General features: G+C 41.6%; 1 protein-coding gene across 1 annotated transcript in view; it reads right to left on the bottom strand.

Annotated features, from left to right (window-relative positions):
- nbeab (neurobeachin b) overlaps positions 1 to 18,018 on the bottom strand; it is a 1,103,372-nt gene that overhangs the window by 479,857 nt on the left and 605,497 nt on the right. The window lies entirely within an intron of this gene.

Here is an 18,018-nt window from a genome sequence, read left to right as displayed (position 1 = left end):
ACATTCTATTTAACCACATGACAGGAGAGTAAAAACTAAACAGCCAGAGGTGATAAACATCTTCAGTGATTAAAAGTCCGACCATGTATTGCTTCTACCTGTGATTTTCAGTGATTAGCTCATCTAGCGGCCTGAAGAGTTGAACTTACAGTATTACAATCAGCTGGTTTATTCGGAGGCTGGGACAAGTTTGTGGCAGGACTTTTATTCACTTAAGCTGGGATTTTCCATCTCTGGTCCCTCATTCCCAAGTTGCTCCCAGTGTGCGACAGGATGCATTGTGTACCTGCTACCTGATATTGGTGCGTGTGTGTGTGTGTGTGTGTGTGTGTGTGTGTGTGTGTGTGTGTGTGTGTGTGTGTGTGTGTGTGTGTGAATCATCAAAAACACTTTGAGCATCTGATCGATGAAAAAGTTCCACAGGTATGCAGTTCTTTGCAGTTCTTGCTGTAACATATATATATATATATATATATATATATATATATATATATATATAATGTCAACTGAAAGATGTAAGAAGATCCATTCATGCTCCTGGTCCACAAAACACAGAAAAAAAAAAAGAAAAAAAAAATACGCCCTCAAAGATGTTCTTCGAAGGCCCGGCCTGACTTACAAAGGCAGCGGTGACTGATACAATTGGTGCTTGCGCCCCCTGGTGGTTAGTCTCCACACAGGTACAAATCATTGCACGCATTTGTGGATCTTCCGCGGCAGAAGTATAGCAAAAGTCACCTGTAAGAACACATCCAATCAATTTTCAACAGACACACGGTTACACACACACACACGGATCGTTTTACACATTTGTGGATCTGGTTACACACACTTTTTTTTTTTACACATTTGTGGATCTGGTTACACATTTGTGGATCTGGTTACACACACACACACACACACACACACACACACATTTTTTTTTACACATTTGTGGATCTGGTTACACACACACATAGACACACACACACACATTTTTTTTACACATTTGTGGATCTGGTTACATATTTGTGGATCTGGTTACACACACACACACATTTTTTACACATTTGTGGATCTGGTTACACACACATTTTTTTTTTTTTTTACACATTTGTGGATCTGGTTACACACACATTTTTTTTTTTTTTTTACACATTTGTGGATGTGGTTACACACATTTTTTTTACACATTTGTGGATCTGGTTACACATTTGTGGGTCTGGTTACACACATACACACACATTTTTTTTACACATTTGTGAATCTGGTTACACACACATACACACACATTTTTTTTTACACATTTGTGGATCTGGTTACACACACATACACACACATTTTTTTTTACACATTTGTGGATCTGGTTACACACACACATAGACACACACACACATTTTTTTACACATTTGTGGATCTGGTTACATATTTGTGGATCTGGTTACACACACACACTTTTTTTTTTTACACATTTGTGGATCTGGTTACACATTTGTGAACTGAAATACACATTTACAAATATCTCTGCTACAATCATGGTCCCATAGATTAAGTATACAGGGCTGAGGTTTGAAATAAGGAAGCTTCCCACATATTTTGGTAATTTGCACTTGGTGAAGTGTTGTAACTGTGGCGTAACTAAACCATAAACCTAGTATAAAACCATTTGTGCATAGGGTGGCGTCAACAACTGCCCTGGGCACAAACTAACTTGAAATTCTATCCCCACACTGATGATTTATCATTAATTCAGGGAAAGCTCAAGATTTCGTTCACATTTAAAGCATAGGAAATGGGGCAATGTGATGTTAACAGAGTGGATAACTTAATGTCACCATGATATCTGTTGTTACCAATTCATAAGGTGTCATATATTAGTTAGTCTGCAAGGCTTCAAAGTGTGCTTTGAAGTTTCAAGAGTGCTTCGCACAACAACCTTTGCTTTGAATGATGTTATGTCGTGTGATGTTCTTAAAAGTAAACACAAAATAAAATAAAAGTAGATGGAACACAGGTGTACTATAATTTTTCAGGGCACTATGCCCAGAGAGGGTCAGTGGTGGCCATTAATTTCTTCTGCTGGAGCACTGTCACACACACACACACACACACACACACACACACACATAGAGGCTGACAAAATTAAAGCTAATTTTTTTATAGTTGCTAGATATAATAGCCTGCAGATTTATGCAGCATAAATGGTGACTCCGCCGGCTGCCGCCATTACGGAACACATTGTGGATCTTGGATCTTAGCTTTAAAAACTAAGTTAATAATGGTGTGACACTGTGAGTTAATTTTGTTAGACAGATAAACCAGAAATTCCCTGACTTTCAACTCAACTTTTTCCTTTTTTGAATTCCTTGTCTGTATACATCACTCTAGTATGAGTCACAACAGGGCTATACGATAAAGAATGTATAAAAATTTGTAATATTTCAGCAGCAATTTGCTGCTCCTTTTCCTTCTTCGATAGATAAAAGGAGCGACACACAAGAGCAGCATTAAACAGTGACAGTAACAATAGCCATGACAATAAGACAGACCAATAAAGACAAGTGGTTGTAGCAACAATAGAGAAGCCAACAAGTACTATGAAAAGGAGCAGAGCAAAACAACAAGCAGACAACAAAAATAAACAAACCATGGCTACTCAATTTCAATTTAATTTAATTTCAATTTCATTTCATTTATATAGCGCCAAATCACAACAGAGTTGCCTCAAGGTGCTTCATACAAGTAAGGTCTAACCTTAGTAACCCCCAAAGTAACAGTGGTTAAAAAAAAAACTCCCTCTGAGGAAGAAACCTCAAGCAGACCAGACCCTCTGCTTTCGCCATGCTACAGACATAAATTACAGAACAATTCACAAAACGAATATACAGGAAATGCTGTTGGTGCACAGTACAGGAGGGTCGCCAGCACAAATACAACCCCCATCTCTGGATGGAGCTGCACCTTAAACAGAGAGAAAAAACAGAATCAGGCATCAGAAAGACAAGAAATACTGTATAAATTACCAGCATTAAACAAGAAAACATAAGAAATACTAAGGTGATCGCCGGCCACTAGCCCTAAACTTCACTAAAAGACCCAGAATTTAGGTAAAGTTGAGGCCGCGGCATGCTCTGTTTCCTAATAAAATTAATTAAAAGAGTAAAAAACGTAAAACAAAACTATACAGTGAGAAAAATAAGTATTTGAACACCCTGCGGTTTTGTAAGTTCTCCGACTTAGAAAGCATGGAGGGGTCTGAAATTTTCATCTTGTGAGAGACATAATCTAAAAAAAAATAAAAAAATAAAATCCGGAAATCACAATGTATGATTTTTTAATCATTTACTTGTATGTTACTGCTGCAAATAAGTATTTGAACCCCTACCAACCAGCAAGAATTCTGTCTCACACAGACCTGTTCATTTTTCTTTAAGAAGCCCTCTTATTCTGCACTCTTTACCTGTATTAATTGCACCTGTTTGAACTTGTTACCTGTATAAAAGACACCTGTTCACATACTCAATCAATCACACTCCAACCTGTCCACCATAGCCAAGACCAATGAGCTGTCTAAGGACACCAGGGACAAAACTGTAGACCTGCACAAGGCTGGGATGGACTACAGGACAACAGGCAAGCAGCTTGGTAGAAGACAACAACTGTTATGATTATTTATTAGAAAGTGGAAGAAACACAAGATGACTGTCAATCTCCCTCAATCTGGGATTCCATGCAAGATCTCACTTTGCGGGGTAAGGATGATTCTGAGAAAGCTCAGAACTACACAGGAGGACCTGGTCAATGACCTGAAGAGATCTGGGACCACAGTCACAAAGATTACACTAGTAACACATGATGCTGTCATGGTTTAAAATCCTGCAGGGCAGCAAGGTCCCCCTGCTCAAGCCAGCACATGTCCAGGCCCGATTGAAGTTCACCAGTGACCATCTGGATGCGCCAGAGGCAGCATGGGAGAAGGTCATGTCGTCAGATGAGACCTGAATAGAGCTTTGTAGAATCAACTCCACTTACCATGTTTAGAGGATGAGAACAACCCCAAGAAAACCATCCCAACCATGAAGCATGGGGGTGGAAACATCATATTCTGGGGGTGCTCTTCTGCAAAGGGGACAGGACGACTTTTATTGAAGGGAGGATGGATGGGGTCATGTATTGTGAGATTTTGGCAAACAACCTCCTTCCCTCAGTAAGAGCATTGAAGATGGGTCATGGCTGGGTCTTCCAGCATGACAATGACCCCAAACACACAGCCAGGGCAACTAAGGAGGGGCTCTGTAAGAAGCATTTCAAGGTCCTGGAGTGGCCAGGCCAGTCTCCAGACCTGAACTCAACAGAAAATCTTTGGAGGGAGCTGAAACTCCAAACCTGAAAGATTTGGTGTCAAGCCGGGCGACAGCCTGGCACCAGGAGCAGTTGGACCCACAATACAGACTCCCAGACTTGACTTAGGTGTAAGAGAAAATGTGGTGTTTATTTCAGGCACAGGTTCGGTACACATGTGGTCAGTCAGCGTGGCAGAGGTACAGACAGGATCAGGCTGAGACGCAGTCATAAATGAGCAGGGTTCAGAGGCACAAGCAAACACCGACATCCGGGATGAGGCAAGAGGCATGGTCGAAGACAACAGAGCAGGATTCGTAACACGGCAAGACAGAAATCAGGACTATGAAGGGCGGTGGAAAGTGTACAAGACAACAATCTGGTGGAGAAGTGAAGGACTGTGGGGTTTAAATACATGTGGACTAATTTGGATGTGAGACGAGGAATAGGTGGTGTTAATGAGGTGCACGTGAGGAACAATCTAGAAGGGGTTTCTGGCTAAAGAATATGACGTGAGGAAGTGAGTGAGCAAAGTGGAGTGATGAAATAGACAAAGACACGTGAGCAGGTGTGAGAGCAGGAATGAAATGGAAACACAAAGCAAACAATCAAAATGAGAGAAACGACAGACAGAAACAAGATGACAGACATGGGGCAGGTGCAATGATGTGAAGGACTACAGGGAACTATGAACTGAGGCAGAACAACAAATCTAAGACTACTTATAACAGAAAGCAAAACTGGAAAAGTAAGCATGACTGATGACAACAAAATAAACAAGTGATAACCCTATAAAACTAAATAAGCATAATGAGAGATACTAAAACTAAACAGAAGCTGACTAAGAGAATAAGGTGGTAAAACAAACCATAAGAAAAGCAGTGACAAAAACCAAAACAGAAAACAAAACCTGTCATTAAGCACAGCAAATTTACAATAGAGAGAAACTAAATAACCAAGTGATAAATTAATGAACAATAAATGAATACACAACTGACTAAAGAAAATGAGAACTGATCCAAAGTAAAACGTAACAAAGAAAAGTGACAACAGAATAAAGCAGGATAAAAACAAACAACTAATAACGCAAAACTGGAGCAAAAGGAAAACAAAAAGAGAGAAAAGGTGGGCTCAACGCCCTGATCGGGCCAAAACCATGACATTTGGAGAAGATTTGTATGGAGGAGTGGACCAAAATCCCTGCTGCAGTGTGTGCAAACCTGGTGAAAAACTACAGGAAACGTGTACCAAATATTAACGTTGATTTTCATGTGTTCAAATACTTATTTGCAGCAGTAACATACAAATAAATTATTAATAAAATCATACATTGTGATTTCCGGATTTTTTTTTTTTTTTTTAGATTATGTCTCTCACAGTGGACATGCACCAAAGATGAAAATTTCAGACCCCTCCATGATTTCTAAGTGGGAGAACTTGCAAAATCGCATGGTGTTCAAATACTTATTTTCCTTACTGTAAATCTGGATTTGAAAGTCTCCACAGAATCTGACTGTTTAATTTACACAGGGAGATCATTCCACAGAGCAGGGGCACGATAAGAGAAAGCTCTGTGGCCTGCAGACTTCTTATTTACCCTAGGGACACAAAGTAGTCCTGCACCCTGAGAATGCAAAGCCCGGGCCGGTACGTAAGGTTTAATGAGGTCAGCTAGGTAGGGAGGTGCCAGTCCATGAATAATTTTATAGACTAGTAGCAGAACCTTAAAATCTCAAAGAAGTGGTCAGGAAAATAGCAGTGATCATCAAAATACACTGTGTGCATAATTACGGTATGAGGCAAGTGAATATTCTGACCTGATCTATATATATTTTCTAACCTGAAGCATTCTCAGGTGATATGTATTTGTGTAATGAGGGAGGGTGTGGCCGAACATGATTAAGACACTATATCATGGTGTAAGTAATTATTAGACAGCTTCTTTACTTCAGGCAAAATGGGACAAAAAAGAGGTTTGACAGAAATTGACAAGTCAAAATCTGTAAAATGCCTTTCTGGGGGATGCAATACCCTCAAAATAGTTACACCTGTGAGTCATGATCACTGAACAATTACAATTTTATTGTAAATCATTGACAGGGTTGTAAGATATGTGTGGAAAAGAAAATATTCAAATTAACTGCAAAAGACTTGAGAAGAACTAAACGTGGCACTACCAGGAATCCAGTATCCTATCCCATATGGGAGGGAAAATCCAGATTACCTCATCCACACCTGCACGATGGCATCCAAAGCATATGTAGACAACAGGTAGATGACACAGACTGCCGTTAGATGGCCATAAAAGGCGCTGAAGACTGCCCGATGTCCAAATGTCCAAATATGGGACCGGAGTAGGAGGGAGTGTTGTGTTCCTCCCTTTGCACAGTCCCTGCTGGTACTGGACATCACAGCACAACCAACCAACATATGGACCGGACTCACACCATATGTGTCCAAGCTGCGTCTGACACACAGTGTGACTGCTTGGCCCACTGCCAGCAAACTTTCAGCAAAGCCCAGTGGCACGCACGCACATGTGCCCTTAGTGGCTCATGCAGCCGCTATGAACACACACACACAGCTGAATAACAATTCCAGCCCTGCGTGTGCCACTGGACGTCTTTGCTGAAAGTTTGCAGCAGTGTCACACCATGCGTCAGACGCAGCCTTTCCAGTGAACTTTAATTGCTTTTTTCTTTTTTGCTCACTTCAGGAGCACAACACAACTCTGTACATCGTGATGTCAGTTGAATTATCACATGGCATTTAAGTTTTGCGTGGTTATTTACAGCACACAGCAGCCGGGTGAGAGGCGTTTCACTACAGGCTGTGGTTTGGATCCTCTGCACTCTGCGCTATCCTGGTTTCATGCTGGAGGTGAGTTTCATGTTTAATAATCTTGTCATGGCCTGGCAATACAGTTCTATGTCACACCTCCTACAGAGTTTAGATAGTGATCAGGTAATAAATAACATGTATATTACAGCGGTGAGATCCATTCAGCTCTGTGCCTGATGTGCGCTATGACGCATTACTGTGCATGTGACTACTTACTTATTCCACTTCTTCTGAAAGGACTAGTATAAAAAAGAAACAGATGTACTTGTGTGAAGAAGAATAGAAAGAAAAAAACTTTCTTTATTGCTATGAAATGATTTTTCACTGTTAGATGACACTTGAATAAAAAAGAACATATTTCGTTTTTATTCTATTTATAAAAAAACTTATTTGAACTGAGTGCAGCAAGAAGGGTAGCTATTTTATGTATCCTGTGCAAAAAACTGAACAAGAAGAAAATTAGCGTGAGTTTATGATCTTTTACAAATGTATTACAAAAGACTTTTCAAACATTGCATTGAATGTTTACCTAACATATTCGGGCATTCGCAGCATTAGGTCTGTTCGGTGCCTAATGCTGCATTCATACCAGGCGCGATGCGAGTGACAGCAACGACAGGTTGCCATGTAATCCCTATGGAAGGACACGTTGTGGCGCCAAACCACACAGCGTGATGCGGTGGACGCGAATGAAGCGACACGAGTGAAGCAATTTTGAGCGATTGGCACGTTTGTGGCGCGATATTGCGTCGTGTCACATCGTGTTGCCCTCCTCTCCAAGTTGAAAAATCTGAACTTTTTCGTCTTGTCGCGATGATCCAATCAGGGACTGAATATGTAGTAACGTGGAGATGTCTGGAGTTTGACTGAGTTGGATGTGAACATGTCCTGTCTCTGGTTGCCAGCCTGTCAGCAGGACATATGTCCCTTTTGTCCTTTACTTCACAATTATGACAGACTTTTTGGGGGAAGCGTGAGCAGCAGCCCCACAGCAGCGGAAGCAGAGGTTTTTTTCTCTGTTAACGTGCACGCGCGAGCGAATCGTCCGAAGATTATTTTATTTATTAACTACATAATAAAGCAAATCGTGACTGGTTTCTAAACACAATTATGACATAGTTTTTGGGGAAGAGCAAGCAGCAGCCCCACAGCAAGCAGCAGAGTTTTTTTTTTTTTTACGTGAGCATGCGAGCGAATCGTCCGAAGATTATTTTATTAATTAACTACACAGATGTATAATAAAGCAAATGGTGACTGGTTTATCAACACAATTATGACAGAGTTTTTGGGGAAGAGCAAGCAGCAGCCCCACAGCAAGCAGCAGAGTTTTTTTTTTTTTTACGTGAGCATGCGAGCGAATCGTCCGAAGATTATTTTATTAATTAACTACACAGATGTATAATAAAGCAAATGGTGACTGGTTTCTTAACACAATTATGACAGTTTTTTGGGGAAGAGCGAGGAGCAGCCCTACAGCAAGCAGCTGAGTTTTTTTTAACGTGAGCGCACGAACGAATCGTCCGAAGGTTATTTTATTAATTAACTACACAGATGTATAATAAAGCAAATGGTGACTGGTTTCTAAGCAAAAATATGACAGAGTTTTTGGAGCGAGCAGCAGCCCCGCAGCAGGAGTTTTTTTTTTTTAATTGTTTACATGTGCACATGTGAACGGGACAGGAGGTCCTCAAACTGGGTCCTGCAGAGGCAGAAGAACCGCTGAAAGTGGCCATCACCCAGACGCAGCTTCTGCAGCAAATTATGGTACTCCCCGAATTGGGAACGTCTCATGACATTTGTCAGCTTTCCACAACAACTCGCTCCGTGAGATCAAGGTCTGTCATGTTAACTTGACTGACAACCAGAGCCGGCGAATGGAATGGAAGCTCCTCCTATTTAATGATGCACTGGGGTGAATTTTTGCAGCGAAAGCAGAGTGACACATCGGGCAAGTGGTGATCCTTAATAGAACATGACAGTGTTCTTCTCTGACACGCGCACAATTAAACCCTGCTGCATCGCATTCAGTTTCATTGCTGCAGTATGCTGAAGAAGAATAGTGATGCCAAGTCAGCTAAAAGTCTCATTCCAATGCTCCTCAGTGCGCTCCTGCAGGTGTTCCACCTGCTGCTGCTGCTGTGCCTGATGTTTGGGAAAACAAGTGAGATGAGAGCCGTGTGGAGCCACACATCTGGCTCTCTCTGTCACCTCCTCCTCTCTGTGCCACTCCATGGCACAGAGCCCAACTAAGCATGCAATCACAAAGTTCTTCTGCTGCAGATTTTGAGGAGCAAACTGGAGCGATCTGAATTATTCCGCAGCTGATGGATGAATATGGGTGTGTGTGGAGACAATTCGCCTCATTCACAATGTGACAGAACGTAAACATGCGCTGTAACGCGGAATAGCGCAGAACATTATTCTTGACCGTGCATAATAGTTCCTGATAATTCGCCAGCAACACGTGCCATTAATCGTAATGCATGGTAATAGGTTGCAGCAGTTCCTGAGGACACCTGACGGCCTCCTTCAAGTGTTTTTATTTCACAGTTTGAAGTGAGTTTTCTTTGTTTCAGAGGGCTTCATACTCATTAAAATTCACCAGAATACACAAAAGTTGACTTGCTCTTTTAAAAAATATTGTGGGGGGAGTACCCCCAGAATCAAGACTACACCCCACCCCCCACCACCCTTTTATGTACCTTTATGTTCAGGTTTTGCATTCTTTTTCTGCTTTGTCTCTCTCTCCTTAGAGGCTATTTAGAATAGATTTGTATACTGTATAATGTGTTTATTGTATTTATTGAGGAAAAAAAGAGTGTCTGCCCCCACTACGCCACATTTTAGGGAATTGCTGGCATTAATTTTTGTCAGGAAAAAATTTCAGTCGGATGAAAATTTATTGCTTTAACCCATGGTATATGTGTTGTCTTTAATTCTGATGTGTGCCATTATTACATTCAACTAGTAGTAATTGTTGATTAATTGCTGTAGAGTGTAAACGTGATTTCGTTGTTGCACTCATGTAATGACAATGACAATAAATCTCATCTCATCTCTCATCTCATAAGATTTAGAGGGCCCCCACAGTGACACAATTTCCTCTCCCTCCACTGGCAAGGCAACATCACTCTAACGAGGTACATGTGATTGCAAAAAGTGGTAGTTGATTGGTCACCCTGAACAGAACATTATTGGAAGTCATCTTACCTTTTTGCTTGTTTGAGGAAATTTGTTGCTTTGTGGGGGACTCCTAAGCAATGTATGATTACAATAAAATTTGGCACAAATCTTTTATTTTATTATTGGAACAAGAACAACATGTTTCCCAAAAGATTTTGTAACATTTGACATTTTGAACAGGTATATTGGTCATACTCCCAAGACCCTTCTAATATCCTTGCGAGGACAAAGAGAGGGTCCACCATTCCATGACCAAGACGGAACCCGCATTGCTCTTCATGAATCTGAGATTTGACTAACAGTCTAAACATCCTCTCAAATACCCTGGCATCGGTTTTCCCAGTAAGGCTGAGACCTGCAGATGTTCTCCGATGACTCCGCCCTCATAGGACTCATTATGGACGACGATGATGCGGAGTACAGAGGACTAATGCAGGACTTTGTGGACTGGTGTCAGAGGAACCACCTCCTCATCAACGTGGGGAAGACCAAGGATATGGTGGTGGACTTCAGACGCCGCCCCACTACACTCCCCCCAGTGAACATCCATGGAAGGGACATTGAGAGAGTGGACTCATATAAGTACCTGAGTGTTCATCTGAACAACAAACTGGACTGGACTCACAACACGGACGCACTTTACGGGAAGAGTCAGAGCCGCCTCTACCTCCTGAGGAGGCTGACGTCTTTTGGAGTGAGGGGGCCACTCCTAAGGACCTTCTATGACTCTGTGGTGGCTTCAGCCATCCTGTACAGTGTGGTCTGCTGGAGCAGCAGCATCACAGAGAGGGACAGAAAAAGACTGGATAAGATCATCAGGAAATCCTGCTCTGTCCTGGACTGTCCTCTGGACTCTGTGCAGGAGGTGGGGGACAGGAGGGTCCTGGCTAAACTTACATCTATGCTAAACCATGAGTGTCACCCCCTGCAGGACATTCTGTCTGCTCTGGAGAGCAGTTTCAGTGACAGACTCATACCCTCGCTGTGTGAGGGAGAGATTACGCAGATGGTTTCTCCCGGCTGCTGTCAGACTGTACAATGAACAATGCTAGTACTGTGGTAACCATAGCAACCAGGACAATAATCATGTTATTACCTGCTGTATTTATTAGGTGCAATAACTTAACTTATGGTGCAAACTCAAATCACTTTACCTACTATATTTTAACCTGTCCATATTGTAAATACTAGAGTAACTTATCGTTCATTTCACGCTGAAGTCACTTTATCTGATCACTTTCACATCCCGACAGTGTATATCATCCCGGCAGTGCAGCATTGAACTGAACAATGGTAGCCTTACCTTTACCCGGCACTCAGTGCTTTTTTAGTTCTTGTTTTATAAGAGATACTTGTTTGTTTTATTGCATGCCCTTCTGTCTATTCCTACTGTTCTATGCTGTGATGTGACAATGAAATTTCCCCATTGAGGGATGAATAAAGGCTTTTCTTATCTTTATTGGATCACTATCTCTGGCCCCCTATTTTTAAAGACAGGGCCCACAATCCCAGTTTGCTAATCTAGATAGTACTGTCCCTGACTTCCATCAACATTGTATAAAAGTGTAAGCCATGACAGCCCTACATCCAGAGACTTCAGCATCTCAGAACAAATCTTGTCCACCCCCGGCAACTTGGCACCAAGGAATTTTTTGACTGCCTCTGTGACTTCCAGTAGGGTGATGGTACCAGAGCCACCTGAGTCTTCCATCACTGCCTCCTTGACAGAGGGCATGTCAGAAGGGTTGAGGAGATCTCTTAAAGTGTTCTTTACATTGCCTGATGATATCCTCAGTCCAGTTTAGCAGCTCTCCTCCCTTTCTGAACACAGCCTGGGCTAAGAACTGCCTCCCTTTCATGAACCGCCTGACACTTTGCCAGAACCACTTGGAGGCTCTCCTAACTGCTCCCACGCCCAAAGTTCTAGCTAAACCATCACTAAAGCCGCAGTACCTGTCCGCTGATTCTTTTTAGTTCAGAATGCTGCCGCTCGTCTGCTAACTGGTGCACGTAAGAGGGATCACATTACACCTGTTCTGGCCTCCATCCACTGGCTGCCTGTGCATTTTATAATTCATTTTAAGATTCTTTTATTTGTTTTTAAATCTTTAAATGGCCTTGCCCCACCCTACCTCTCTGAGCTGCTTCATCTTTACGCCCCTGCTCACCACCTCTGGTCAGCTGATCAGCTCCTCCTGGAGGTGCCGATGTGCAAGCGTATGCTCAGAGAGGACTGAGCTTTTTCTGTTGTGGCTCCACAGATGTGGAATGATCTACCGCTCCACATCAGGCAGGCCTCTTCACTTTCTGTTTTTAAAATCAATCTTAAAACCCACTTTTATACACTGGCTTTAAACTCGGAATGAGACATCGATCTGTTTTGGTTGTTTTAACTGATTTTATTTGTTTCAGTTTTAATTTTTGGGCTTGTTCTTTGTTATTTGTACTTTGTTGCTTTTATGTCCCCTTGTGTACAGGACTTTGTTTCAGCTGTTGCTGTTTTTAAAGTGCTTTATAAATAAAGTTGATTTGATTTGATGGAGAGAGATTTTTGTACCAACATGAAAGATCCCCTTCAGCCTGACGGCTACCCTTACCACAGGTGTTCACCAGTGGATTGTTGGGTTGCCACCAAGTGCCGACATACATCTAGCCACAACTCAAAGCAGCTGCCTCAGCAATGGAATATATGGACCACTCCACTTCAGTGTTCCCAGCCTCCCTCAGAATGTGGAAGAAGTTTCTTTGGAGGTTTCAGTTGAAGGCCCTCTGGACAAGCTCCTCCACCAAAAGTCCCCAGAAAACCCTCACATGTTTAGTCCTTCCAGGTTGGTTTGGTGGCTTACCCCACTACGAGACTTCTTACTAGGTAGTCTAAGAGGTCGCATCTCACACCTATTTTGCACTTGCTCTCCATAAAGTTTAGACTTCTTTTAAAATATTCACAATCACTTTCAGAGCTCCACATGATTAAATGCCTCTCAACATCAGTGAAGTTCTGCATTCATATTGGTTGAGACCAAAAACCAAATGATTTGTGGATTTGAGTTTGTGGCTCCCAAACTGGGGAATGCACTGCCATTATTTTTTAGATCTGTGGACACTGTTGAAACTCTTATAATGAAGCTCAAAACCCATTCATACAAGCTTGCTTTTAATTAATTTGACCTTTTGTTGTGTTTTAATCTTCGTATTACTTATTAAATTTTAATGTCTTTTTAAATTTTAATCAATAAAGTTTACTTACTTTCCTTATATCATGTTGTAAAGATTACTTTAATTGCATCACTGAAATTTTAATAGGAAGGATGATTTTATATATATATATATATATATATATATATATATATATATATATATATATATATATATATATATATATACGACCGTGTCCCTCGGGGCACCCTGTGGGGAGTGCTCTGGGAGTACGGGGTCCAGGGTCCTTTGCTAAGGGCTGTCCGGTCCCTGTACGACCGCAGCAGGAGCTTGGTTCGCATTGCCGGTAGTAAGTCAAACCTGTTTCCAGTGCACGTTGGCCTCCGCCAGGGCTGCCCTTTGTCACCGGTTCTGTTCATTATTTTTATGGACAGAATTTCTAGGTGCAGCCAGGGTATAGAGGGGGTCTGGTTTGGGAACCACAGAATCTCAGCTCTGCTGTTTGCGGACGATGTGGTTCTGTTGGCTTCGTCAAATCAGGACCTTCAGCGTGCACTGGGGCAGTTTGCAGCCGACTGTGAAGCATCCGGGATGAAAATCAGCACCTGCAAATCCGAGGCCATGGTTCTCGACTGGAAAAAGGTTCTTTGCCCTCTTCAGGTCGGTGGAGTGTCCTTGCCTCAAGTGGAGGAGTTTAAGTATCTTGGGGTCTTGTTCATGAGTGAGGGACGGATGGAGCATGAGATCGATAGACGGATGGTGCAGCATCTGCAGTGATGCGGTCGCTGTATCGGACCGTCGTGGTGAAGAGAGAGCTGAGTAGGGGGGCAAAGCTCTCGATTTATCGATTGATCTACGTTCCGATCCTCACCTATGGTCATGAGATTTGGCTCATGACCGAAAGAACGAGATCGCGAGTATAAGCGGCCGAGATTAGTTTCCTCCGAAGGGTGGCTGGGCGCTCCCTTAGAGATAGGGTGAGGAGCTCGGTCACTCGGGAGGAGCTCAGAGTTGAGCCACTGCTCCTCCACGTCGAAAGGAGTCAGCTGAGGTGGCTCGGGCATCTTTTCCGGATGCCCCCTGGACACCTCGCTGGAGAGGTGTTCCGTGCATGTCCCATTGGGAGGAGGCCCCGGGGAAGACCCAGGACATGCTGGAGGGACTACATCTCTCGGCTGGCTTGGGAACGCCTTGGGGTTCCCCCGGAGGAGCTGGGGGAGGTGTGTGTGGATCGGGAGGTCTGGGCGGCTATGGTTGAGCTGCTGCCCCCACGACCCGACTTCGGATAAAGCAGAGGAAAATATATATATATATATATCCATCCATCCATCCATCCATATATATATGTGTGTGTGTGTGTGTGTGTGTGTGTGTGTGTGCGTGTGTGTGTGTGTGTGTGTGTGTGTGTGTATGTATGTATACGGTGCATCCAGCAAGTATCCACAGCGCTGCACCTTTTCCACATTTTTTTCTGTTACAGCCTTATTGCAAAATGGATGAAATTGGTTTTATTTTGTTTTTTCCTCAAAATTCTACACACAGTACCCCATAAGGTTTGGCAAACTGGAAATTTGAAAACTCATTATAGGTGAGAATGTGAATGCGTTTGTCTGTCTATATATATGGCCCTGTGAAAGACGGCGGCCTCTACAGGGTGTACCCCACCTTTCACCCAATGACCACTGGAATAGGCTCCAGCCACCCTGTTACCATTATGTGGAATAAGCGAGTATAGAAAGTGAAGAAAAAGTGGAAATAACATTAAATTGTTGTAGAACGTAAGTCCAAAAACTAAATATAAATAATTTCCCGTTGCCAAAGCAAACTCCTGAACAAGACATTACAAAAACAAAACAAAAACAGAAACAAGATGGCTCATGAATGAAGCATGCAAACAAGCGTCTGTGGAAGCTTAAGATAAAAGTTTCACTGGTGACTTTCTGCAATGCTCTGGGAGAGCAGTCGCTATGCTGACCCTACCAGAACATGGGTCACAATCAGTCTGATATGGGCTGAGGAGCTGAGGCAACACAATGAGCTTGGACTTGTAAGAGCTCCATGAAAAAAGAAAAAAAAAAGGAGGGGAGGGTTGGGGGGGGGCTTCTCCTTATCAGTTCAACAGTTGCGTTTGCATGGCTGTCAGATAATGTCTTGTCTGATCCTGTGCAGTAACTCTGGGTTATACGGGCCAGACGTCCTCTCCTTCATAAGATCAACCCACTGTCATCTGAAGCAAATCCCCAACAATCCTCTGTCAACAAAACACAGACTGTTTTATGTTGCCATTACATATCCACAGTCCATCTCACAGTAAAACCGCCCCCAACATATTCCATGGGAAACAAACCAAACTCGACCTCAGTGCACTCTGAACTCTTCACAAATCCATCCTCGACTCTTTTTCACAAATATAAAACAATTTTTTACACAGCAGATAAAAGAGTTTAGTAGTTAGTCTGCAGACTCAAAAAACAGACTCACTGGATTGGATATCCATCTAAAAAAATATATGTAGTCCCAACTAAATTAAATGAGCTTGCATGGATGTGCTTTTTTGAGTTGGGGCTTCATGTATTTATTAGATGAAAAAGTTGAGTTCATCCAGTGAGTCATTTTTTTGAGTGTCTGTACATTAATGACATATGTTCGGTTTCCAAGTTCATGGGTTGTATTTTGTTTTCAGATGATACAACAGCGTTTTGTAGTGGGGATCACTTGGGACAGACCTTGGACATGATGGAGAAGGAGCTATAGAAGTTTAAACAATGGTTTTATTCAAACAAATTATTGCTCCACTATGGTAAAACAAAGTGTATCATATTTGGAAACAAGTCCAGGAATTCCTGCAGAAATGTATTATTAAATGATATTGAAATTAAAACTGTAACTGATACAAAATATCTTGGTCTTGTTACTGATGATAAACTGTGCTGGAAAATGCATATTAATTTTGTTAAATCTAAAATGTCAAAAACCATTGCAACTTTGCATAAAGCGTGAGATTTCATTTCCCAACACTCATTAACTATTTTATATCATCCATTGATCGTTCCATATATGACCTACTGCATTGAAGTTTGGGGAAATACATATAAAACTAATAGTAATCAATATTTTTGCTGCAAAAGAAAGCTATAAGAATTATTTGTAACAAATCATATTGCGAGCCAACAAATCCATTGTTTGCTTGTTTACATATTCTAAAATTCTGGGACTTGGTTGACTACATTAAAATACAAATTATGTATAAAGTTAAAAATAAACTGCTGCCGCAACATGTCCAGGATCTGTTTAAATTCAGGGACTCCAGTTATAACTTGAGAGGAATTTTGTTTTTTGAAAAATTGAAGATCCGAACTACTACTGTGTCTCTGTTAAAGGGGTTAACACCTGGAACAACTGCCCTGACAACATTAAAGTACTTGGTACTTTGGTAGGCTTTAGGAGGCATTAGAATTATAAAGTTTCTTGTTATAATTGAAGACTTGGGTTGATTGTTTTTGTTATTGCTTCTGGGATTGTGTGTTGTGTGACAATGTTTGTCTGGTAGTATTCTGAAAATTGTGTTTATGGTTGCATGCTTGTATAAATGTGTGTATATGATGTTTATTTTTAGTATAAGGGGTGGGCATTTATAAGCGTTGCTTCTGCCCTCACCCTTTCGGCCACACGGGATCTTTGTAAAGTTGTTTTGTTATGAGTTTTTTTGTTGTCAAACTGTGTACCAAATAAATTCATTCATTCATTCATTCAAAACACTCTCAACTGTAAGAGTTGATTGCCATCTTGTTGACAGTCGTTACAAAAAAGAAGAAATAAACTATATTTTAATAGCTCCGAATCAGATGAAGAAGTGAGCTCAGAAAGCTTGAAACATTCGAATCTCCAGAGACACAGCTGTGCCTTGAACATTGATAACAAGTATCATTTATTCAACACATCTGTGCACCACTTTCCTCCATGAGAGGTCAGTGGCATATTACAACATCAGAAGTGTGTTTTGAAGGCTGATACTGGGCATGAATTTAATCTCACTTTTGAAATTTATCCCTCCTTCCTGGCTTGCAAGAGAAATATTCAGCGCTGGAGTTTGGACGCTACATTCAGCTGCAGAATGTTTTTGAACCATGAACCTCTTTTAATGAATAATTCATTAGCTGAGTGCTCATGAATCATGTATAGATTATCTAGTGCATATTTTATTAATAGGATTGTCTTAATTGAGTTGCAGAGAAATGGAGGATTAATCTTGGAATGAATATTAATGAGCTCCGTGGCTGCGAGAGATGGCTGTGGTATAAAATACGACTGGAGAAATGTTGCCTTTATAAATCCAGCAGGCAGAATCTAAACTCGCCATCATTTATTCAGAGACATGAGGACCCATACAAAGAAAATATACTTACAATTAATTAAAACAAATCATCACTCCACTCCTTCATGGCTAAAATCAAATATGCATGTAAAAACAGCAAGTCAGAGAGCTAATTTGGAGATGTTTGGAAAGGCGATGAAGTT

The sequence above is a fragment of the Thalassophryne amazonica genome, chromosome 4 (genome assembly GCF_902500255.1).
Source record: "Thalassophryne amazonica chromosome 4, fThaAma1.1, whole genome shotgun sequence".
Lineage (NCBI taxonomy): Eukaryota > Metazoa > Chordata > Actinopteri > Batrachoidiformes > Batrachoididae > Thalassophryne > Thalassophryne amazonica.
The sequence above is the reverse complement of the archived record's forward strand: the minus strand, read 5'-3'. Positions and strand labels throughout refer to the sequence as shown.